Genomic DNA, 25,337 nt, shown 5'->3' on the forward strand with positions numbered 1-25,337 from the left:
TGCACGATTTTATCTCCTACTAGAGGAGGCTGCCAAGTTTAAAGGGGACACCCTCAAGGATCAGCTGGGGGAAACCAGTTCTGGTTTCTGTGAGTGAGGTTATTATTATTATTTTTTTTTGTAGGTGCTACGCAAAAAGTGCGGCGCCCAGATTTTGAACGCGTACTTAATTCAGGATCAATTACCTTAAGCTTCCCACAAGTAGGTTTTACCTAAAGCTTCCGTGGAAAAGCAGTTTGATTTAATTAAGGATGTCTTTTTGGTCCTTGAGTCTATGGTTAATGGGGATTTTTTTTTTCTTACTGCATTAGAAGTTTTGGATATGCAAATAACCTATCATCCAACTTGCCTTAAAAGTAAATAACAATTGCCTTTAGCAATCAACCTTGCTTTCATTTATTTAACTTCTGGTGTGCTTTTTGATAAAGCTTTCAAAGTGACATTATTAGATCCATGGCAAGAACTATTTTATAGCACAATAAAATAAGTTCATTGCTATTTACCAGACACCAAACAATTTATGTCACCATAAATTTCCATGTAAACTTCAGAACTGGACTTCCAACTGTACCTTGTTTCTTGGGGTTTGCTATTTTTTTTATGACTAGACTGAAAGCTTCTGGAAGGAAGAATTGGACTCCTTGGGAGGCCGTAACCCCTTATGGAAAGGGTCCAGACTTGGATTTCAACCCAGTTCCGTGCCTGTTTCAGCCAGAATAGCCTATGACCTTGAGCAAGCTCTTATCTTTCTGTAATGTTTTGTGGCTGTTGTGGTAAAGCTTGTTGGAACTGCTATTACTTAAACACTTTTTAGTAATTACTTTTCTGAAAAGTCTCAAATATCTTTCACATCTTAAAGATCAAGTGTTTATAATAAGGAACAAGAATTGTTTCAAGTTTGGGAAACTTCTATTGGCACTAGTCAATTTTCCTCGTTCATTCCTCCTGACCTGTCTCCTATGGAAGAGAATGTGATGAGTTAGGTAGGGTGATTTCTTTCGATGGTCTGTTTATATCTCTCTAATCTGTCGATTTCTCTCCATCGCCAGCACTACCAATAGCTAACATTTATTGAAGGCTTACTGTGGACCAGGTGCTCCTCAGGCATGATCTCATTTAATCCTCACTAAAACCATTATTATTGCCATTTTACAGGTGGAGAATTTGAGGCTTAAAGGGGTGAAGCAAATTATCCAAGGTCACACAGCTAATTAGTGTTAGATTTCTGGTTTGTGCTCTCACCTAGACTTCTGATAACTGTCTTCTAGCATCTTCCTTCCCTCAAGTCAAAGTGTTCTCCACAGGAAACAAAGTGAGGAGTTGAAAGAGGAAACTCAGTGCCCCCTTCCATCACCAGGTCTCAGCCCAGCCCATCTTGGTAAGCTCATGGGTAGGCTCTGCCCACTTACCCTGGCTCACCTGGACCACTCCCCCTTTCCCTCTGCCTTTTGTGACCTTCCAGTTCCAGGATGTGCCATCTTTCCTTCTGTCTTTGTGTGTGTGGCTCCCCCTGTTTGCAATGCTTCCCCTCCTTTTCTTACCTGTGGCTCCATCACGTCTCATCCATTGCTCCTTAGTCTTCTTCCAAAGAAGTGTGTTTCCCACTGATGTGGGATGTTTCTTGCTTGTGACCCATTAATCTCTCTCTGGCCACTACTGGTTCTTTGACTCAAAGGTCCATTTATTCTTGACTTGCTCTTATAACAGTCTGGGCCTTTTCTTAATGGCACTTATCAGGATTTATAGTTAGGAAAAGTTTGATTATTTGATTAATGTCTATCTATTCTGCCTTGACTGGAAGTTTTATGAGGACAAGGATCGTGTCCCCATTAGTTCATTTTTTCTCCTTAGGGTCTAACATAACACTTGGCATGTGGATATTATTCTTTATCATATTGAATGAAAGCTGAGCATTAGAAACTGCGAAATGCTAATAATCAATCCTGTAGTTTCTTTGCTCTCTCCTGTTACTGGAAGAGCAAGCAACATGCATACTGTGTGGCCTTTGGGTTTCTTCATGAGCATGTGTGTGCACATATGCAGACATGTCTGCAGGTATCTGTGTGGCACACACACACACACACACACACACACACAGCCTCCCTCCCTTTCTCCATCACAGGCAACTGAACCAGGAAGGTGAAGAATATTTTTCATGGCGTTATTTTTATGATAATCTATTTCGATGGTTAATTTGGTTTAGGACACTGATTTATCACCAGTTTATAGATCTCTCTCTTTCTCTCTTTTTATTGTCCTATTTGAATTATAAGGATGGCATGTGTGAAATGGAACTTCTTGGCCTATTGTTCTGCTTCTCACGCAACCAGTGTAGTTCAGACAATAAAAAGATCTATAAAATTAATATATACACAGAGTGAGAGAGGAAAGAGAGGAACAGAGACAGAGAAAATGGGTAATGCTTTGGAATTGGATACCACATTTATCTCTCTCCTGTGAAGTTCAGAATTAAAATTTACATGTGGAAGAGTCATAAATGAGGTATGAAGGTGTTGTCTTCTCATGTGGAAAGAGGGCTAGTAATTCTAGCTTATCTGCCTTGCATGGAAGCATATTTTCCTCTGGCTTTTAACAATTTTAAGGATTCACAACTGCGGGTCTAACTTTAGAAATATGTGATCCAAAAATATGAATTAAAAGAAAACAAATACCAGGTTGTTTAGATTATGTGTAATATAGTCCACTAGGTATATCCCAATGACATCACCAACAGGCATCTAAAATGGATATTTGCATGTGACTTTTTTTCAGCAGCTGGTGCACACCAGGCACATAGTAGGTGTTTGATAAATGGTTGTGGGACAAAAGTAGAACTGAACAAAAGCTGAGAAGTTTTGATTGGTTAACTGGTACACTGAGGTGCCATCTAATCTCACTGATCCTTCACAGGGAGAAGGACTGGGGCACTTTCCCATCATGCCCTCTGGCACATGGTGTCCTTTTCTTGCCAAACTTTCCACTTCTTTTGTCTCTCAGCTTCCCTCTTGGATTTGTTACTCTCTTACTCTAGCCATTGACTCGTCCCTTACAAAAAAATGAGGTAGAGAAAATTCTAATAGAACGTTTGATCCTGATAAAGTACTTTGAGAGTGGGGAAACAAACAACAGCCTTCTTACCTTCTGAGGAACTATTTTGAATGACCTGGTGGCAGCTCCCAGATGTGATTTCACTTGAGGTTCTTGGACTGACTATTTATTACTATGCTTGAAACGATGGTTATTATTGTTACAAATATTATTATGCTGAGGAAGCCAGCTTGCAAGCACAGACAGCTGCATTGTTTACAAACATAATTAATGAGGTGATTTTTAATATCAACAGCTCAGCACCAGCCTTTTTAAAGACTGTTTATGGCTTGGGCCACAGAGTCATTTGTAACTTCTACAGCACTCCTATGACAGGGTGGCCTCCAAAGTCATTTCCTTTGGCTGGGACCTGGTTTATTTTATGAATGACAAAAATAAACCTCTACTTGTTGCTGATGAGGAATGGTTTATGTCTAGCAAACCCAGGCCTACTAAAAGATAAACACAGGAATACTTTTCTAAGAAGGGAAGGTGCATTTCTTAGCAGCAAACTTCTATATTTATATAAAACTCATCCAACTGAGGTGACTGTCCTGGGGGACTGGGAGGGAGTGGTACATTTTCTTTCTAAACATGGAAATGTTTTTCTGTGATATGATGTTCTATGGGTGCCTGTGATACATCAATACTTGGAAAAATGGCTTGTACTTCACCTGTGGTGTCACAATTGAGGCCTGTTATATGACCTCAGACTTTTATTTCATTCTTGTATTTCTGTGAGGGGTCTGCAAAAAAGATTTTTCTCTCCTCTAAGTCTGGCCTGGCATAGACTTTTGAAATGCATTCTTAAACAAACCAATCTTCTTTAAAAGTAGTAAATTGAACTCATCCTTTTGTCTTTACTTCCCCCCCCTTTTACGCATTTTTTTTAATTTAAAAATGTTTTGGTGGTAGTAGAGTTAGAACCCAAGGCCTCATACTCTCTAGGCAAGCACTCTACTCCTTGAATCATGCCCTCAGTTTCATTTTTTTTTCCTTTAGTTATTTTTCAGATAGGGTCTTGCACTTTTACACATGCTAGCCCTCCTACCTCTGCCTCCCAAGTAGCTGGGATTATAGATGTTCACCACCATGCCCAGCTTGTTTTTGAGTGGGTCTTTTTAACTTTTTTGGGGGGAGGGGCTTGGCTTGGCCTTGAACCATGATCCTCCTGTCTCTACTTCCTGTGTATCTGAGATTATAGGAATGCACCACAACACCCGGTGTTCTTGGCTTTTGAACTTTGAGGTTCTGTTAGTGATTGGTAGTTGGCATACTCTAAAGTCAAGAGATAAGGCCATTCCTCTGTGGTGTTCACACTTGAGCACCTTCCCAAGCAAGTAGATAACGTACTCGTCCACCTGCATAAGGAAATTATGCAGAACTACTCATCTTTCTAAGTTCTGCTGGGTTCAAAAGCAAGGAAATTGGTGCTGATCTGGTTTCCTAGCTTGTTTCTCACATTTCAGAGTTTATACAATAAGCAGTTTGCTTAAACACCTTCTCTTTTCTCTGTATAAGTTCCAAGGTAATCATTGTTCCTCTCATCCTTCTTGACCATGGAATTGCCTGGTTATGTTTGTTTGGGAAAAGGCAGTAAGTTAGAGGTTAAAAAGGTCAACAGTAATAAAAATGATCTAAGATAACTAGAGTCCGCTGTGTTACATTCATCTTGTAATTTGTAGGTGAATGTCTCTGAAACTTACTCTTATGATCTAGACTCCAAATATCTTTGTTTATTCCCTTAACCCATTGTCCACTGCGGGCATCTCGGGATTGGGTGATGAGAACTTCGTGAATGCCCCAGGTTGCATAACTTTAGGGTATTACTCCGTGTTTCCCGATCACCTGGGAGACACAGTCTCTACTCTGCGGGAGCTTTCCCTCTCAGAGGACATAGAAACAGCCCGTCTCTGGAGGTGCAGCGGAGCACTAGTCTTCTAAAGAGAGTCCTTGTTTCATCTATCTAACTACTGGGACTGACATTTTGCTCATTATACTAGTGAGTAAAGAGGACAAAAGGAAGGTGCCAGAGGGAGCTAAATTGATTTATTTAGGAAAGGACATAAAACTATCAGTGGGATGGGAAAGAATAAATCTAGAAGGGATGAGGGGGTCAATGAAAGGGGAGCTGGAAAAGTTTGGAAAAACCAATTGTAATGATGACTATACATTGGCGGGGGGAAGAGATCCAATGAAAATTTTATTTAGTTTTGAAAACGGAGATATAACAAAGTATACAAATATTAACTGTGCATCTCCATGCAGGTTTGTGGTGGTACTGGGGTTTGAACTCAGGGTCTCACTCTTGCTAGGCAAGCGTTCTCCCACTTGAGTCACTCTGCCAGCCCAGTTTTGTGTTGGATTTTTTCAGATAAGGTCTCAAACTATTTGTGGAGGCTGGCTTTGAACCTCAATCCCCTGGTCTCAGCCTCCCAAATAGCTAGGATTACAGGCTGCAGCTACTGGCTCCCAACTCTCAGTGCATTTTTACATATAAATACACTATGTAACAACTACGCTATGAAGATATAGAAAATTTCCATTACCTGCCCCCAAGGGATCATTATTTTGATTCTAGCCCCATAAAAGTAGTTTCATGTTTTTAAGTTTTTATTCATGGAATCATGTAGTATGGATTCTTTGTTTCTAACGTTTTCACTTGGCATTATGTCTACAAGACTTGCACATTTTTGCATGTATCTATTCTTCTTCATTCTTGTATCATATTCCATTGAATGAATACGTTGTAAGTAGTTTGTCTGTGGGTAAATTAACAGACATGTCCTTGCCCATGTTAATGAACATTTGGGTTGTTTCCAATTTGGGGACAATTTTAGGCACTTTTGCATTTGATAATGCAGAATTGGTGATGGTGCATGATGTCTGATGGTACAAACCTAGGGGTGCACCTGCTGAGCCATGGGGTGTATGTATATGTTTAGCTTCGGTCGGCACTGGTAAATAGTTTTCCAGAATGGTTGTACCAGTTGGCATCCTCTGGAGTCACACACAGTGCTCTCGGTGTTTCACATCTTTGGAAAACCTCGACAAGAACTTCAAGGACATCTTTCTGGGAGTGACATGGCATATGTCCCCTGCACTGTTCCTTATGCGGCTTCAGGAAAAGCAGCATGTAGAGTCAGATTTGTGTCATATTCAGCAATCTCAGGTTTCCCTGGGTTTGGGTGCTGGCTTTTCTATTTACTGAGTGTGTTCATAGCAGGTCACTTTTTGCTTGTGTTTTTTGCCTTCTTGGACTTTTATTCTTCATCTGTGGAGTGCATGTCATAGATTTGTTGCATGGGGTTTTTACAAGGCTTAGATGAGAGAGTAATATATAAGGCCCTTTGCATGGGGCCAGACATATAATTAGTGTTCAGAAAAGGGAAGTGTTTGTTACTATTAACTGAAGTATGAAAATTGCAAAGCAGGGGTTACACATAGGAGGGTAGAGTTGGGTGACCCGGGCAGCTTTCCCTATTCATCTGGACTTTCTCCTTTCAGAGCTAACCTTTAAAAGCTTGGGGTTTGACAAGAAGAGGTAATAATTTCCAGGCATAATAGCCTTCTTCTTTTGATCCCCCTGCACCCTGATAGGCAATTGTGACTTCTATACACTGCATTTTTATAAAGACATGGGCGAGCTAAAGCCATCTTTGTCGTGTAACATCATCAACCACCTTCACTGAGTAATTTTAGAAACCAGATTTAGAATAATTAGAAACTGCTCAAGGGAGATTAGTAATATGGAAGGTAAGAGAAGACAGAAGAAAAACTTTAAAAAGAAGAAAGAAAAAAAGCCTCCTTAATTTTATGGTTGATGCAACATGTGTGTCCTGCCAGAATAAATCGGATCATCTGATTTTCAAATTGCTGGGGCCATTGTTTCAGAACCAGAGGATGTAAATAATTTCAGTGCAGTCTCCCGGATCTGGACTTCTCTCATCCAGAACTGTTATCAGCATTAGCATAATTTATGGTGCTATCTAATAATGAAATCACTGAGCACTGATTGTACAGCTTCTTAAAGCTATAATTATTGTTCATTAGGAATGGATTTCATATTGTTTGCTCCTGGCACATTACAAGTTTTTGAAGGGAAAAGTTGTCAGTAGAAATGAGAAGCCAGGGAAAGGACTTTCTTGTTCTTGAATATTCTGTGTGGTAAATCTGTCTGAGATTTTGTCCCTCATAATAATAGAGGAGAACTGGCCACCCTAGCTACTGCTTGTTATTGTGTTTCTTCTTCTCCCCCTCCCCCTCCTCCTTCCCCTTCCCCTCCCCTTCCCCTCCCCCTCTGGTCTGTGAGATAGGGACTCATTTTGTAGCTCAGGCTGGTCTCAAACTTGTGGCCCTCCTGCCTTAGCCTCCCAAGTGCTGGGATTCCAGGCCTGTACCACCATGCCTGGCCCTTATGTGGCTTCTTAGTGGAAAATTTTAGCTGAACATCATACTTCTTTTTTAGCCTATCAGGAAGTAAGGGCTCAGTACATGCTTGTTAACTGAGTGAGTATGCAAGGAAAGTAATGAGTGAAGACAACAGCCCCAGTTTAGGTTCTCTGAGCTTTGTCCTGCTCATACCAATACTAATGAAGGAAGTGCTCATCCAGCTCACATAAGGGGTTGGCATGGGCGGTTTTTCAGGGGCATGAATGTGAAATCAGTCTGAGCTTACTTATCTCAAAATGTCTCAGAGTGCATTTTCTGAAATTACCGAAGCAATGCTGGATTTTTTCCATTGTAAAAGATACAAATGATCTACATGCCTACTGAGTAAAGTGTGGGAGCCCTTTGCAGTTACTGTAGTTGAGCCTCTTCCATTAGCAGCTGTGCTTCTGGCAGTATTGTTAACTCAGTGTCCACGGGGGCTGCTTTTGTTGCTTAGCAAATAACAGGTAGATGGACCATAGGGTTAGGAAAGGCTTGTTCTTCTCTCTGAAGATGGAGGAGTAGTTAGTGATTTCTACTGAATCCAACAGTTGGGAGAATTATACTTTTCAGCATGGGGAAGGAGCAGTGACACTACATTGCAAAACAGAGGTCACTGTCAATACGTTTAAGCTTCTAGAATTGGTGAAGAGAGCTTATCAAAGAAGACACAGGTTCACGGCAAACAGTGTCTGTGGCTTGGGACTCATCCACTTCACTGGAAGGTAATTTGCCCTTGAGACTGGTATAATTGATCTAAGCTTCATAAATTGAATGCAACTTTTATGTTCGTCAATAATCCCACCTGGTGATTTGTCCAGCACCAGACCAGATTTTGTAACCTGGCTTTTTCCTGTATGTTTTAGCTTCCTGAGGATTTTTGGCATAGAACCTGAAAGGGCTAAAGAAATCAAATGAGTGTTTCTTTAATAGCTTCTTTCCCTTATGTCGATAACTGTGCTCTTCTTTCTTTACATACTCTCTTATCTAGGGTCTTCTAGTCCCTAAAAGTCCAGGGAAAATGTCAGATATGCAGAAATAAAGAAAAACTCATTCTTTCACTGGAAATTTTCAAACTTTAGTAAAACTGTAGAAATGTTTAAATTGCCTTCCAATTTCTGAGAGAAATTGGTTTCCTTTAACGCTTAACGAGATAAACTGCAATTCGATTCAAGTCATTTTTCTGCTTCTCCTTGTTGACAATCTAAGCTCTGGTTTTTTTGGTTTCCTCTTGCTTTCTGATTGACTTCAAGATTGCATCTAATCTTTTTATTTTATCTTGCACGAATGCAGCCTGCACTGTGTTGTGACAAGGAGCCAGACCTCTCATTAGCATATATTTATACCTTGCCTCACACAAAGTGGTGCTTGGGGATTATTAAACCAGGCTGGAGCTCTGAAGGCCCATAAAAGGCATCATCTTCAGCCCCTCCCCAAAAAGGACCCTCCATTCTTACTCTCTATCCACATGGAGATCTAATTGTTCAGAGAAAGGGACAAATGAAGGAGCCGAGAGAGGAGTTGTGGATGAAGTTTATGCGATGGATGGAGGAATTATCAGATAACTGCAGACATGGGAAGATGCAAGAGATGGTCATTGTCCTTGGAGACACCTTGGAGGAATTTTAAGGGCCATTTCATGAATCCGTTGATAATGTGCTCAGATTAGTCCTCTAAGGAAGGAACCAGAACATAAAGCATTCTCTGCAGAGGTCCAGGAATGAAGAACAAGGTGAGAGATAGTTATGATTGGTGGGATTCAGAACATGAATTCACAGACCAGATGCCAGCAGATGAACACAACAACTGGGATTCTAAGATTCCCTTCTGAGGTGACTTGAGGAGAGGGCATAAGAAATACCTCTTCCAGTTCTATTTGTTTTTCCATAAATAGAAATCAGCAGAGCACACCCTGACCCACATTGTGGCACTTGCCTGCACATTCTTTGGCATCCCAAATTTCTTCCAATGGGATTCCTGGGGCCTCCAGGATCCCAGGGCTTATGAATTACTGAGCTGATGTGAATCATTCACACATGGGTTCGACCTCTCTCCACCTATGCAAAACACCTCCACAATACTTCTATCTTAAGCTTGCTTTCTAATTGCAGAAAGGCTTTGTCTCCACTGAAAGAGATGTCAGGCATTAGTAAAAAGTGAAAGAGACAATTTGGGAAGGGAGGCCTTTTGAGTGACTTGCACACTAGGGAACTGGTCTAGAAGAGAAAGTATTTTCTCTCTCTCAACTCCCTAATAACTCTTGCCCCTCTAGGGTAATGAGTCCCAGTGACCATTCTTGGGGATGGCTGAGTTTTGAGAAGTTTTTCATTATGCTGTACTTCTAATGGCCTTGTATGCATCTGCCTTCTCTTGGGGACAGGGATGGTGGTGTATCCTTCATCTGTGTTTTTCCATAGATAGTTGGTGCTTCAGGCACAGTTTTTGAGCTGTACAGTACAGACATCACTCTATACCTCTAAATACTATGGCTTTTGAGATAGGAGGTCATGCCTGATTGGGTGGTAAGCCTGCAGTGTGTTGGGGGTGGGCTTGGTCTCAGTTTGTCTTTCTCTTTCTCCAGGTATATCTAGTGGCTAGCTGATCTTCCTTGGGATCCTCTCTAAGAGACCAGGACAGTTGTCCCCAGTCCATGCCTGCTTCATACTAGGCAGACTCTTGTTGCTGTCTGAGGCCCTGGGCTGGCTGGCATGCTCTCTTTTCAGGCCTTTTCTTTCCCTTCTTGGTGAATTAAGGACAAAGTTAGGTAGAGGGAGGAGTCAGAAGAACAAAGAAACTGCTTTAGGCTTGGTCTAATTGAGTGTGAGTAACTTAAGAAAAGGGAACTCGCACAGTATTCAGATATTATTACTTTGCTTTCCTTTATAAACACCTCCCTTGGGGACCTCAGAGGCTGCAGGGTGGCTGAGTTAAAGTTTTGACTATGGAAAATGCACATTTACCATAGGCATATTTCCAGTCTGGAGAGGAATGACTAGGTAATTAGATATGTTACAGTTTCTTAGTTTAAGTCTGTATTTTGTGAAAATAATGAACTTGAAGTATATATGAGTAGCAGTTAGAAGACCAAGTTCACAAGATGTGTGTGAACATTAAATCCCTTGGACATTTGGAAGATAGTATGAGGAGAGATCAAAGGGATGAGAGAGATGTCACTAGGCTCTTGTTCAGGGGAGGATTTGGTTATCTCTGCTGCTAGACATTGTTAGGAAAAATGGGCAGGTTAATGACTTAGGGCAGCCATTGTTACAGTAACTATACCATTAAACCAGTAAAATAAGATGTAAACTATTTATAGGAAAGCAAGGAAAAGGAAATAAATAAATACAAGGAAAACAAGGCAAATAGCACCAAAAAAATCAGCAAAGTGTCAATGTAACAGTATTTACAATCCACATAAGTGGGTTAATATGACTATCCAAAAGGCATATTTTTTGGACCAAAGATCTAAATATATAAAATTTATAAAAACTACCAGCCTTTTTTTTTTTTTTTTTTTGGTGGGACTAGGGCTTGAACTCAGGGCTTTGTGCTTGCAAAGCAAGTGCTCTACTGCTTGAGCCACACTTCCAGTCTATGTAGCTCTGGTCATTTTGGAGGTGGGGGTCTTAAGAACTATTTGCCTGGGCTGCTTTGAACCATAATCCTCTTGATCTCAGCCTCCCAAGTAGCTAGGATTATAGGCGAGAGCCACTGGAACACACAAGAACTATCAGTCTGAAGTCCAAGTTACAGAAAGATTAAAAATAAAAGAATGGAAAAATACACCAGACACATATGAAGAGAAGAAATCACAGGTAGCACTTTTAATATCAAAGCAAATAGAATTTAAGGTGAAAAACCTAACAAGGGCCATGCTATGATGAACATATACCACAATAAACATGAGCATATATGGGGTAACAGTAAGACCTCAAAATAGAAAAGCAACTAGTGACTGACCTAGAAAGAAAACAGGCAAATTGACCATTGTGGTTGAACAAAACAACCCTACAAAACCTCTCGGAAGCAGATAAAACAAATAGAAAAGCTACAGAATAACATCTAAAATAACATTATTTTTAGGTGAGCATGGTATAAGTAAAATAGAAAGCTTATCAAATTCCAAAAGCTGAACTTCATACAGACTATATTTTTGATTATGGTATTATAAAACTAGAAATTAATAACAAAAGGAAAGCTAGCTAGCTATCTGGCTAACTCACTAACTACTAACTGGCTAGCTAGCTAACTAATCTGAATGCTGGAAAATTAAAAATTACATCTAAAAATTTTCTCAAGGTTTTACATATAAAAACAAAGTCAAGAAGTCAAGAACTTCCCCCTCCTGTATTAAACTTGTATCATTACTTAATATATCTTTTCATCCAGTCTCTGGTAAATTTGTTTTCTGGTGTGGAAGTTGGAAAGCTCTTAAATGAAGTGAAAAACAACAACAAAAAAGGAAAAGAAAAGCCCTCTCTCCTACTTAAACACAATTTCTATAGTTAATGGAAAAATTGTGGGAAATGTGAAAAAATACAGAATACAAGGTGACTTCTTATTTCTCCTGACAGCTGCATAATGATTAGAAATGTAGAGAGACTGGAGCTGTGTCCTTACTTGGGCTACTGTCTTCAGAGCAGCTCCTGGGTGTCATGATAGTCACAACAGAACGCATACAGGATGTCAAGAGGTCACAAGGAAGGTAGTAATTCCTATGGATATGTGACCCATTCAAAGACCCTTTAAGAGCACTCTGGCCAAAGGACAAGACTGGAATTCCAGGTAGATTGCTTTTGCACAGAGTCACTGATGGCATCTGTATTTGCCTCCAGGCTGGTGTGGCCATGGTAATGGTGGGTTACTTGTTGATTTGAGTCATTTTTGACCTGGGAAATGTAGGGTGGTTATGATGAACAGTTTAGGCTGGGTTTCCTGGAAAATCATTTCTGAGATGGAGTCTAGATATGTGAGGTGTATTAGACAAGGCTTTTGGGGTCAACCCTTGTAAAAAGGAAGAGAAAAAAGGCAGGATTGGTCAGAGGCTGCTGCAATGAAGTTGCAGTGGGGCAGATGAGTCACTGGAGGTTTTGAAGCTGGGATAACTCTGAGGACTTGTCTTGGGTTGGGGCCTGAGAGCTGGGACTTTGTATTCCACACTTAGTCTGTGAATGGCCTCTGTCCTGGAAAGGTTGCATTAGCGTGGACAAGGAGGCTCTTATCAGCCAAGGCAATGCCTGTAGGGAGAATAAGGGGTATTAAACCCTTCACTCCTAAGGGAGTGTTTGAATGCTATCTCACAGTTGTACCCTCTTAGTGATACAATGGCATATAATTTTGATTACGAACTATTTTTGTTGGCATGAGAAATACAGGACAGTAAGGTACTCTGCAGATCTTCTGACTGGATAACAGCAGTTGTCACTGCTGATCCTTCTTGAGTTGCTTTCTTGGTGAAGCTTTTCTCTACTCCTTGTGTACAGTTAAGATGGGTACAGTCTTGGAGATGGAACCCATCAGGTAGAGCCCCAACCAGCATGGGAAAAGCATTTCCTCAGAGAGCAGGGATGAAGCATGAGGGTTCTGGGATAAGACTATGTAGGTTCAAATACCAGCTTTACTTCCTGCTGGCCATTGGCAAGGGATTCAACCTCTCTAGGCCTTAGTTTTCTTATCTATAAAATGGGTTGGTAATCATACCTTATATAAGTTTACTGTTGAGAATTGATTGGATTAACTCTATAAAATCACTTAGCACATAGTGAGTATGTCCACTCTGGCTTCAGGGTGAGATCGTCTTTAACCAGTGCCCTCTCTGCTCATCATCTAAGCAGGTATATATTCTTATTTCCTCTTCATTTATATTTGAACACAGATAATCCTCCCCTTAGTAGTCTTCACATGCAATTATCTATCCTCATAAAGATTATTTCTAATCATGAACTTCAGATTAGGATCATTTCAAAGCCTTCTAGATTAAAGGTGGGATCCTTTGTCAAGGATAAACCTCCTCCCCAATGTCTCTCTGCTTCATCTTGATTTTCTTGGAAATGTATTTTTAATTTAAAGAGAAAGGGAGTGTCAGGGATAAGGGCCCTCATGCTAAACTGGATTTGTCTCTGACACTTTCTCTTTGACCTTTCTCAAATCATTTTCCACCCAGTCTCTCCCTGGGTTGAAGGAAAAAGAGCTCAGATGGAGAGCTGGGAGATGCCAAAGGATGGGATTCATTTTCATGGGCTTAGAAACAGAATAGAATGAGACTTTAGAAAAACATGGGCGTCACTGATCAGGACTTCATTTAGGCTAAAATCTAAAGTCAAGGAAATGTACAAAAACATATTGCAGTTTTCACTGATAATTTTACATTTCCATTAACAATTACTTATATTACATAGAGATATAATTATTCCTCTAATTACTCTGTAGATTTTTTCCTCTGCAAAATATGCATTAATTAATGGATTATAGAGGAAATAGTTTGTGCTCTGTGGTAAGCAGTAGGGATATCACTGTGTGTGAACAAAAAAAGATGTCAAAGACTTTATGGTGTTTATATTCCAGCAGGAGGAGACAATTAGTCAATAAACAAATGCATATTATGTTGGGTAGTGATAAGAAGGAAAAATAAAGTAAGATGAGATTAATAAATAAGAAAAATTAAGAAAAATAAACTTGAGTGAGGATAGCGTGTGACAGTTGGGTATGGCTGTGTGCTGTTTTGGATGGGTTGTTCTGGGGAACTGACATCTTAACAAAAAAAGATGACCTGGTCATTGTCATCAGGTGAGATTTCCTGAAGGTTACCTGGCACTTCTTTGGGAACAAGGTTTTTCCTCATATATGCCTCAGTCACATTCATAGCAGAGTTTTACATTCAGTGTACCGTAGCTGACCATCTGGACATTAGAAAGTTCCTCTTTTCTATTCAGTTTTCTGTTCCACCCTGTGAAAGGGTAAAAAGTAGGAACTGGGGCTGGAAATGACTCATTATTCAAAATGTTCTTAAATTTGGGTGTGGAGATTTAATGCCTAAAGTTTTTATATTTGCTTGAAAAACGCTTCCTCTTCTAAGAGTCAGAATTGCAGTAACAAGAAGGAACAAAATTGGGGGCATTAGAACGAGCAGTTTGAGAGACTTTTATGAATTTTCTTGTTTGATCTGTGTATAGTCTGTTGGGGTCGGGGTGGGGGTGGTTTGTTGCATAGATCTGGGGGCTGGCTCACCCTTCAAATGTACCTCCCTCTGGTGGCCACCTTAACACCTGAAAAATCTCCATACCTTTCCATCAAAGTCTCCTTAACACAGACAGAGGGCCTGCTGAGTTGGATTTTATGGTAAATTCCCTTTGTATTGCATGTTTATGTCTCATCATGCCTTGAATTCTTACTGTGTTGTTTTCTATCATCCAAACACACTCAGCCTAAGGCTGGATAGTTTTTTCTGCTGTGATACCCATGTGTCTATGACAGAAGGAAGGCCATCATTTAAGGGATGAATGGGCCTTTTAGACTTGCAGTCTTCACTCCAGTTTTTATCTCTGGAGCAGGCGGCATCCCCAGCTTGTGCTGTGTCTTGTTTCTAGATTGTTTTACCTTGGCTAAGGTAATTTTCAGTGGGCAAAATCGCTTGTGCTGTACTTTCTTGCATAGAATATTGAGACCTAAAAGAAAGGAAAAAAACTTCCCTATATTTCTACTCCATGGCCACCATAGGGCACCCTTTCCGGGCTTGCTTTGGGAAGGAGAGTAGATAGGTTTGAGAATGGTGGGACAGAGGTGCTTGCTGGTAGAGGACAGAGCGAGCACACTTCTGTGCCTCCTGTCACCTCAATGCTAAATTTCCATGACTTCCAATGCAGCTTTGCAAATCAATTTTATTTTTAAATCTGCATTGAGAACAGACTCTCTGCTAGGTTTATAATGGAAGGGGGATCAGTATACAGTAACTGTGGGATGCAGGAGTACAAGAGAACAAAAGTAACAAGGGCAAGAAAGAGAAAGTAAGAGACAGTGGAGAGGCAGAAAGGGTAATGAAATCAGGTTCCACTGTATTTCCCAAGTATATTTGAGGAAAAGGACTCTCGAAGAGGAGAAATTCTTGGGTGATAGAAGCTGTGGTAGAGGAGGTAGAGGAGAAGGTGGTGGAAGTGGAGGCAATGATAGAGGGAGTACTGAGGAGACTGTGAAGATGGAGTAAGTAGTGTAGAGGTGGAGACAGAGGTGGTAGTAGAAATGGTAGAGGTTAAAGTGGTAGAGATGCTGGTGAAGGTAGTGGTGAACATAGAGGTTAACCTCTGTGAGGTTATAGTTGAGGTGGTGGAGGACATGGTAGAATTGTGGCAGAGGTGATGGAGAAGGCGATGAAGGTGCTGGAATGGTGGGGAGTTGGTAGTGAAGTCAAGGTGGTGGTAGAAGTGTTGGTGGAGCAGGTGATGGAAGTAATAGAGGTAGCAGAGGTAGTGGTGAAGGAGGGGAAGGAGGCAGGGAAGGTGGTGCAGGAGATGGTTGGGGGCATAGAGCAGGGTGAGAAGGTGGTAGGGATGTAGAGATGGTTAAGGAAGTGGCAATGCTGGTGGAGTTGGACGACATCCTGGAGGTGCTGGAGAAGTGGAAAGAAGCAATGCAGGAAGTTGTAGAGGGGGTGATGGAGGTATTTATGCTGGGAGCCAAAGTGGTAGGGGGGTAGAGCCATGCCAGTTACACAAATACCTAATTCTAATACAAGGCACAGTGAAATAATAATGCACCAATGCATGGGTAAGCAAGCAGTCATGTGTAATACTTTTTATTTTGACTTTCTCTTACTAGGGACTTTCTGATATTTTGCTCACTAATTACATACATTTTTACCTTTCATTCTAAAATTGTTCTTATTTTCTTAAATCACTCAGAGAGCAATGACAATGTTAGTGTCCATTCCTTCTCACTCTAAACACCTTCTATTTGCCAGACTGAACCAAGCATAGGCATTAAAAAATGAAAAGACTTAGTTTTTGTCTTCACTGGGGAAATAGACCTATAATACATACATACATGGAAATGTCACAAGAAAACAGCCTGTATAGCTATCTTAAACAAAAATGTCATTAAAAAAAAAAAAACAACAGAGAACAGGAAAACAAAACAGGTCCTGTCTGGGGGATTGGTACCAGTGGGAGTGGGGAAGATGTAAGGAAAGGGTGTAGGAGGGTGAATATAGTGGAAATATTAGGTACTCATGTATGTAAATGGAAAATGAGACCTGTTAAAACTATTCCAGGAATGGGGGAGGGGAATAATGGAGAATGATAGAGGGGGTGAATTCAACTATGATATAATGTAAGAACTTTTGTAAATGTCACAATGTACTCCCAGTAAACAATAATAAAATAAATAAATATAAAAAACATAATTATATTGCAATGACATTAAATACAACAAGAGATGTAAGCAGATGTAGAAGTGTGAGTGAGATACAACCGAGATGGGAAATGTTGGAGCCATGGGAGGCTTCCTGAAACAAGTAACATGCTGAGGGTGAGAAAACTGAAGATTAGTTGACTGAGGAGAAGTTCAGTATCAGTGGCAACATTACCGAAGTGAGAAACAGTTCATGGTAAATATGTAGCACTCAAGAAAGATCTCTAGCCTTGACTTTCCCACCCATCTCCTTAGGGATGTTCAACTTCTTGAATTCTGTTGGGATTTAGAATCAAGTCTGAAAGCATCCATAATTATAAGAAGTAAATCTTGGGCTGTAGGTCTGGCACAAGTGGTAGAGCACCTACTTTGCAAGCATGAAGCCCTGAGTTCAAACCCCAGAGCCACCAAAAAAAAACCCCCAAAAACAACAACAAAAAAACCCAAATAAATCTTAGTGACTTTTGTTTCCTTAGTGGTGAATTGTTCAGAAGTATATACAATAAGGGATCATCTCAGAGCTGGTGCCACCGAATTCTCCAATCCCACCCATTCTCTTAGCTTAAGAAGTGAGTGGGAAAACAGCAGTTGAATATTTTTTCCCATCAGAGGGAGCAGGACAAACCATACTTAAACTGGGGTGGGTGAGTGGGCATGCAGCACCTGTGGAGCAGATAAGTTAACTTGCTCTTAGAAGACCTGATATTCAGGAAAAAGTCAGACAAAAATATGAGTCACTCACTAGCCTCTTTAAGAGATGCAACATGCAAAGGCAGGGAAGATAAATGGACTCTTTTATTAACTTAGATTAAGATGCACCCTTAGATACACTTCTCTGGAAATGAAAAAGTCTCTCAAAAACACAGCATACACATATTCTTGATCAAGTTAAAATATAAAAATTTAAGCCCAAGCAGCTAAGTTTGTCAAATGAATGACTCAAAAGAAATGCATGAATCTATTTGAATAGAGAGTTTCAAAAGTTGTTTTTTATTTTTTTTCTCATTTTTTATTTTTTTTTCATTTTTCTTTTATTATTCATATGTGCATACAAGGATTGGTTCATTTCTCCCCACTGCCCCCACCCCCTCCCTTACCACCCACTCCGCCCCCTCCCTCTCCCCCCCCCTCAATACCCAGCAGAAACTATTTTGCTCTTATTTCTAATTTTGTTGAAGAGAGAGTATAAGCCATAATAGGAAGGAACAAGGGGTTTTGCTGGTTGAGATAAGGATAGCTATACAGGGCGTTGACTCACATTGATTTCCTGTGCGTGGGTGTTCCCTTCTAGGTTAATTCTTTTTGATCTAACCTTTTCTCTAGTACCTGTTCCCCTTTTCCTATTGGCCTCAGTTGCTTTAAGGTATCTGCTTTAGTTTCTCTGTGTTAAGGGCAACAAATGCTAGCTAGTTTTTTAGGAAACATTAAAGTATATGAAATATACTTTGGAAATTGATTTCCTGTAATGAATACTGCAGACAATTCCTTAGAAATCACAAAGATGGAGTTTTCTGATCCATTCCCCTGGGCTATGAGTTGGAAGGATGGAAGGGTGAGGAAGCCAGTGCATCACTGGTCCACAGAGCCTCCACAGTGAACAAAGAGACATCCAAGGAAGCTGGTGAGTGACTTAATGCTGTTTTTGCAGGATTTCCAAATCAGAGAAGGCACCCCCCCACCAATCCAAAAGGCTTGGTGTCTTTGCCCACCTACCCTGGAAAGAGCTATGGATTGCACAAGATAAAATATTAGAAGCTGACCTCTGAACCATGCATTTAAATTTGTTTTTGGCTTATTCTTTTCAAATAGCAATTGAGTTTGACTATTGTGATTCAGCCATCTGCAGCCAGTGTTTACGACTGTGCATGCTACCATTGTCTCTGAGATTTCCCCAGTTAATATTATTAAGGGGTGGATATATGATTTCCTGGGTGGTTCAATTCACTCTTCTGGCCTGTTTTGATAAGAAGGAGCCTACCTGCAGCACCAAGGGGCTTTTATTGGCATTTTGAATTTTTGCTTGTAAGCAAATAACATAGGAGGATGGAAACACTTTATTGGTTGCTTTCAGATACAGAATTCTGTTTAATTTGCAAAATCCATTTATAAATTCTAACTATTAAAGCAGCCTTTCTTACCTGTCTTACAAAAGCAGCTCTCAAGAAATAAAGCATTTGGGACCCAGTGGGAAAGATTCCAAGCTCCAACTGCCCAATCTCCTGAGTTATCCTGACTCCCACCTGAGATTTTGGGATTTTCTATTAAGAAGGGGGAGGGATGGGTTGGCTCCATCTGGAAACTAGATGAGAGAGAGTAAATAGACTCGTCTGTTTTTCAAAGATAATTGTGGGTTATGAAACAAAGCTAAGTGGGTAGCAAAATCCTATGCAGATTACAAAAGTGATTTTACATCTTTGCATTAATACATGTAATTTTATGCTCTGAGGCAATGTCTGGTGGACCAGTTGAATGTGCTAGGGCAATTGGCTAATGAATCTGAGAGAAGCAAGGGTTGGAATTAGATCATGGATTATAGATTCCTAGAACTGGAAAGGACTTTGGAGATTTTCTAGGCAAGCCTTTGGCTATATGGTTGAGTAAATGGGCTCAGGAGACACAGCTATTTCCAGTGATTACCCAGGGTATCCTTCAGTTCTTATTTTGTGCCCGGATGCTTGACCTCCTATGATGGGTCTGCTGCTTCCACTGTGGCTGTTCCACAACACATACCCTCAGTGGTGCATAGTCAAGCTATTCAAAGATCACAAAGCATCTTTTTTCTCCTTGGTTCTGGCCACACCTGGTAGCTAGCCTTCTCCTGTTGATCTGTGACACCTGGATCTGCCATTAGACTGAGGAAGGCTCAGTGAGGATTTGGGGAGACATTTCCCAGCCTCAAGCTTTCCATGCCAAACTTCCTGCTTCCCTGGGAAGAAAAACAAGGTTCTGAGGTTACTGTTTTGCTGAGAGGTTGATCACACTCGTAAAGGTCTTGATCAGGTTTGTCAAACTCTGCACCTTTGCTTTTTCTTCACAACATAACAAAAGTAATAATTCGCAGGCATACTGCTGAGTGCAAAGGAGTACAAATGTTTAGTCTCTTTTTTGCTTTCTATGATATCACTTTTGAATGTTGTTGGGTTTTGGTTAATCTAAAAAGTTATTTTGCCTTTTCTGTTATGAAGATAATATATTTTCAGCATAGAAAATCAGATAGTGCTGAAAATGATGAAGTCCTCTCAACAACTGCTGTCCAGAGACAGCTACTCTGCCTACCTTTGTAATGTTCTTCTAGTCATCTCTCTATGACTGTATTGGTATTTATGTTTATAACGTTCCATAAAAGTAAAATCATATAGACACTTGCAATCTCTGTTTTCACTCAATAAGAGTGAAATGCTAATAGGTATTTTTCTGTCAGACCTGGGAGTATTTTAATCCCTAATGCAGGAAATAATGAACACTACAATGACATCTCACAGGTTGAAGTTTCACTAAGACCCGATTGGCACTTGTCTTTCCAATTGTCCTTTTCCTCTGTTTTCTCCAATAAAGACAGAATATGCACTGGGTATATATAATGCACTTTTTGGAATTTACAAAAGATTTTCTAACCAAGGAAATCTTTGGCTTTTATTTACCCTAACAAAAACCAGGATAAATAAATGCTGTCTATGACTATAGTCCTCTGTGCAGCCCTTTGTATCCTGCTGGTGTGATCCTTCCTTCATTTTCCATGAGACGAACTCCCAGAGAAGGCACAGACTTTTGTATACTGTTGCTTGTTGGGTCTTGTTGACCTGTGACAATGGGTGACCATTGTTTTGTTTAGATTGATCTCCTTGGTGGCCCAGTGGCTTGCCCTTGTCAAACAGATTGATATTAGCCACACTCTATCCCTCACCTGCCTCACAACTTTGTCTACATTTCTTATGTCCTTATGATAGTGGTGATTTAGAACCAAGCGTTAGCAAGGCATGCAGAGTGACTTTGCCTAGAATTATAATCTTTTGCTGCTATGGGCCCATTCACATGAGTACCGTTGGTAGAAAATCGAGCTAATTGAGTCTTTGGGTATTGAGAGCCTTGGGTCATAATGACAAGGTGAAAAACTTCAGTATCACAACCTTGTGTGGGAGTATCATACTCTCATACAAAAGGTTCTGAACCATGAAGGGAGGATGTTAATATTCATGTGGTCCCAGATCACCAGCGTAATGCAAAGGAGCCTTTCTTATGTTTGAGATCCTCTGATTAGAACAGGCAATTTAAAAGTAGCACTTTTAGACAGTCTTCTGTTTTGTCATAATTAGGTTCGACTCTCTCCCAGAGTCTATGAATTTTCATCTTTCCAGCCTCCTCTCCTCCCCAAAAAAGACACACACCAGGAATCTGATTCTTTTGTACTAGATACAGAGAAGTGGGTTTTGTCAGGCAGCTTTCTCTAGGAAGAGGTGGGCTGACTACACCCACCCATTTCCTACCTCTCCCTAAGAAGCAGCTTTCACTGACTCAGTGACAGGGCTTCTAACCATGACCTGAAAATGAAAGGCCTCATCATCAATCTTATCTGCTCATAAAATCAGAGGTAAAGGTGAAGTGCAATCAGGGCTCACTGGCACCTCCAAGGTCTGCCCTGAGAGGGCTCTGCCAGACCCACTGTGGAGGTGAAGACATTCTGATCTTCTTGTGCCAAGTTTTATCATAACTTGAGATTAGTCATGTTCTTATCAGGAATGTTGGTAAACTGGTTTGCTACATAATACTCTTTTTAATTTTTAGTTTTCAATTAGCGTACACTGATACTATGAGGGGGTTTCATTGTGATAATTCATAGATGCACACACTGTAAGGATACAGAATAGTCTTAAGTTAGAATTTTACTTTGTCGAGTTTTTCCTCCAAAAGAGAAACTGGGTGGCCTCTGTCCACCCAGGATTGATGATGGAGGTGGTGGTGGTGATGATGGTGGTAAGTATATGTGCACGTGTATGTGTGTATGTGTGGACACATGTTCTCATTAGCTGATTACAGAATGACTGCACAGGTGCTCTAATGCAGCTGGAAAAGAAGCAGAAGTCAAGATCCCTGCTTTGGAAATTCTTAAAAATGAAAAGGGCTTTCCATGTGTTTGTATTCATGTATTCTCATAAGTGGACAACCTAGAACTTCCAACTCTAAATTCTATGAAAATCCATGACTAACTTATCTTATTGATGATGGAAATATTAATGTTTTGCAGTTACATGTATTTATATGTAAAGTGAACCAAATCTGATGGAATAAGTTTTTTTTTTTTTTTCTGGAGGTGCTGGGGATTGAACCCAAGGCTTTGCACATGCTGGACAAGTGCTCTACTGCTAAGCTACACCCCTATCCCCATAGGTTTGAATTTCAATTATGTTCCCTCTAACCCTGGTTTAGTATAAGGGCTAAAAAGAGGATAATCAGAGGCCAGGAGAAGAGAGCCGGCTTTCCCTGCAAACATGGACAGAGGTACTTTGTGTGCTAGTAATTTCCCATTTGCCTCTCTAAGTCCACCCTACGCCTTTCTCTACTTATTGACTACATCAGTAGCTTCCTTGTCCTATTTTTCAGTACAATAGGAAACCTCTACTCTACATACAGGAAGGCGGGAAGAGTCGGGACACTTATTCCCTCTGTTCCCTTCCTTCAGCATGGCCATCTACCTATGACCATACTCGTCTGGAGGTCCTGTTCTCTTCAGATTAAGTAGCATTGTCCTCCTTTTTCCCTTTCAGTCATATGGTGGTGACAACTTCCTGCTTCTGGTAGACCTTAAAGCACTCTATGATTTTTTTTTCTTGGTTTCCTTACACTCAGGTCCTTTTTGTAAATAAGCTTGTTACTAAAGTTTCCTCTGTTGCTGTGTTTGAGAGCTCCATCGTTTTTCCTGCTGGATCCTAATAGTTATACTTAGTGAACGTCTTAGTTATTACTTGATGACAAAGAACAGAAGTTCTCTTACACACTACTAGCTCAATTGCACAGTGAGTTTACCAGAAGGACACTGGGCAGGTAGAGGACATACCCCAGGTCATTTGGAAAGTCAGTACCTAAAACTGTTTCCTCAGGTTCTGTGGCATCATGTTGTCCTTACCTCTGTTATTTCTGCATACTTTTTTCTCTTCTTTGCTTCCTGTACATTGGCAGTCTCTGTCAGTCTTGTGGACGTCCCAACTTTGGTCATGGTACAAACTGTTGCTTTGTTCATATGTAACTTTTCATTTCAAGGTTAAACTAAAAACATTTAGTTTTGTTTCTCAGTCTTCTCTTTTCAGTTTCCTTGTAGAAAGTATTCTAGTGGCTCAGGTTGAGTTAGGTCTATTTATGGTCCACTCAGTTGCCATGTACAAGAGGACTGTCCTTTTTGGGAGGGTAGGCAGGCTATCCAAGAAAGATGTGGTTAACAGGTGATTGCGGGCAACTCTACATAGTATGGTAAGTTTGTCTCATGAGGAATATCTGACTCAAACTCAAGGTAAGAATAATGGCTAACCTTGACCTTAAACCATTTGAAAAGACAGTGTATCTACCTCATTTGGTTTTTTTGCTTGTTTGTTTGTTTTGGGCAGTACTGAGGACTGAATGCAGGGCCTTGGCCTTGGTAAGCAGGTGTTCTACCACTGGAGCTATGCTCCTAGTTCCTCACCGCCTTTTTTGTTTTTAGTTATTTTTCAGATAGGGTTTCATGTTTTTCCCAGGGGCCAACTTAAGACCATGATCCTCTATCTACACCATCCACACTTACTTGACAGGTGTGCAGCACCACGTCTAGTTTATGGGTTTATTATGTTCCCAGGATAGCCTCAAACTGTGATCCTCCTGATCTCTACCTTCCAACTAGCCATGATTACAGCCCTAAACCACCATGCTCAGCCTGCCTCATTCTTTAACAATTTCAATAGAAAGACATTCAGTAGTTCCAGAAACCTTGAAAGAGAGCTCCAAGGATGGATCCTTCTATATCTACCCTGCTGTAGGCTTTGCCCATTTGTTTATTTCCTCTTTCCTGCACAATGGTAACCAGTCCATTGTATGCGATGCTGAGTGTATCTTTCTTAGTGACTCTAATACTATGAGTTATAGAAATGAGACTGATTGTTTTAGGATGGACATGCTATCATATTTGAGAGTGAGCCTATGTTAAAACAAGCTTTACAGTCCCCATTCAAATATGAGCTGATAACTAAAGACTACAAGACACTTGAAGAAAGCCTCTACCTAGAAAACATGAGAGAAAGAGAGTGAGAGAATTAGAAATAAAGCAACTTGGAGGAAACAGAGACTAAAATAGGAGATGAACATTTAAAAAATTAAAGTCTATTATTAATATCCTCAAGGAAACAAGAAAATATGATATTGCAACCATAAAATAAGAAATGAATGCTGTTTAAAAAGGATCTTTGAGTGGACAACAATAGATTCTTTCAATTTAAAAATGTGATGGCAGAAATTAAACTCAAAAGACATATTGAAAATAAGATTGAGTAAATATCCCTGAAATAAAAAAAAAAGGTGATGGAAAGTAGGGGATTAGATATTAATAAAAGAAATTAAGGATCAGTTCAAGAGATCCAACATCTGAACAATAAATGTTCCCGAAGAAGAGAACAGAAAAAACAGAGAGGAGAAAGTCATCAACCAAATGATTCAAGAAATTTTTCTGGAGAAGGACAGAAATTTCCAGTCTGAAAGAGTTCATTGAGTACCTTCAGAATGGATGAAAAAAAGACCCACACGAAGGGCACCTCACTATGAGACTTTGAAATATTGAGGATAAAGATCCTCTGAGCTTTTATAAAGAGAAAGGTAGGCCACAAAAAGGAAGACGATCAGAAAATGGCTCTGGACTTCTCAAAGGCAAAACCAGACTCTAGAAACAATAGAACAATAGGTCTTCAAATTGTAAGGGGAAATGATGGTCAGCTTGGGACTTGGTACCCAAGTGTCAAGTGGATGTGAGGAGAGAACAAAGATACACAGGGCTCAAAACCATTCCTTCCCACATACCTCCTCTTAGGCAGTAACTGATGGATGTAGTCTATGAATATAAGAGTGTAAACCAAGAAAGAAAGATGGAGTTGCAAGACACAGGAAACTGGAAGCAAAGGAATCCTCAGGAGAACAAGGAAGGTATATACCAGGAAGACAGAGAGTATGTGGATATAGAGAGCTAAAAGCACACCAGAAAGTTCCAGGATGTACCAATTCAGGAAGATGAAATTAATAGTATTGAATGTCTTGAGAGATTTAGAGAGCTGTCAAAAATAGGCATCAAATCAGTGATAAACACAGAAAGTTAAAAAATGAAAGCAAGGCAATTATTAATTTCAGAAAAAAATTTTTAAAAGTTGTACAGAAGAGGAAAAGAAATTATTATGGTTATTACCTGG

This window comes from Castor canadensis, chromosome 3 (genome assembly GCF_047511655.1).
Source record: "Castor canadensis chromosome 3, mCasCan1.hap1v2, whole genome shotgun sequence".
In the NCBI taxonomy this organism is placed as follows: Eukaryota; Metazoa; Chordata; class Mammalia; order Rodentia; family Castoridae; genus Castor; species Castor canadensis.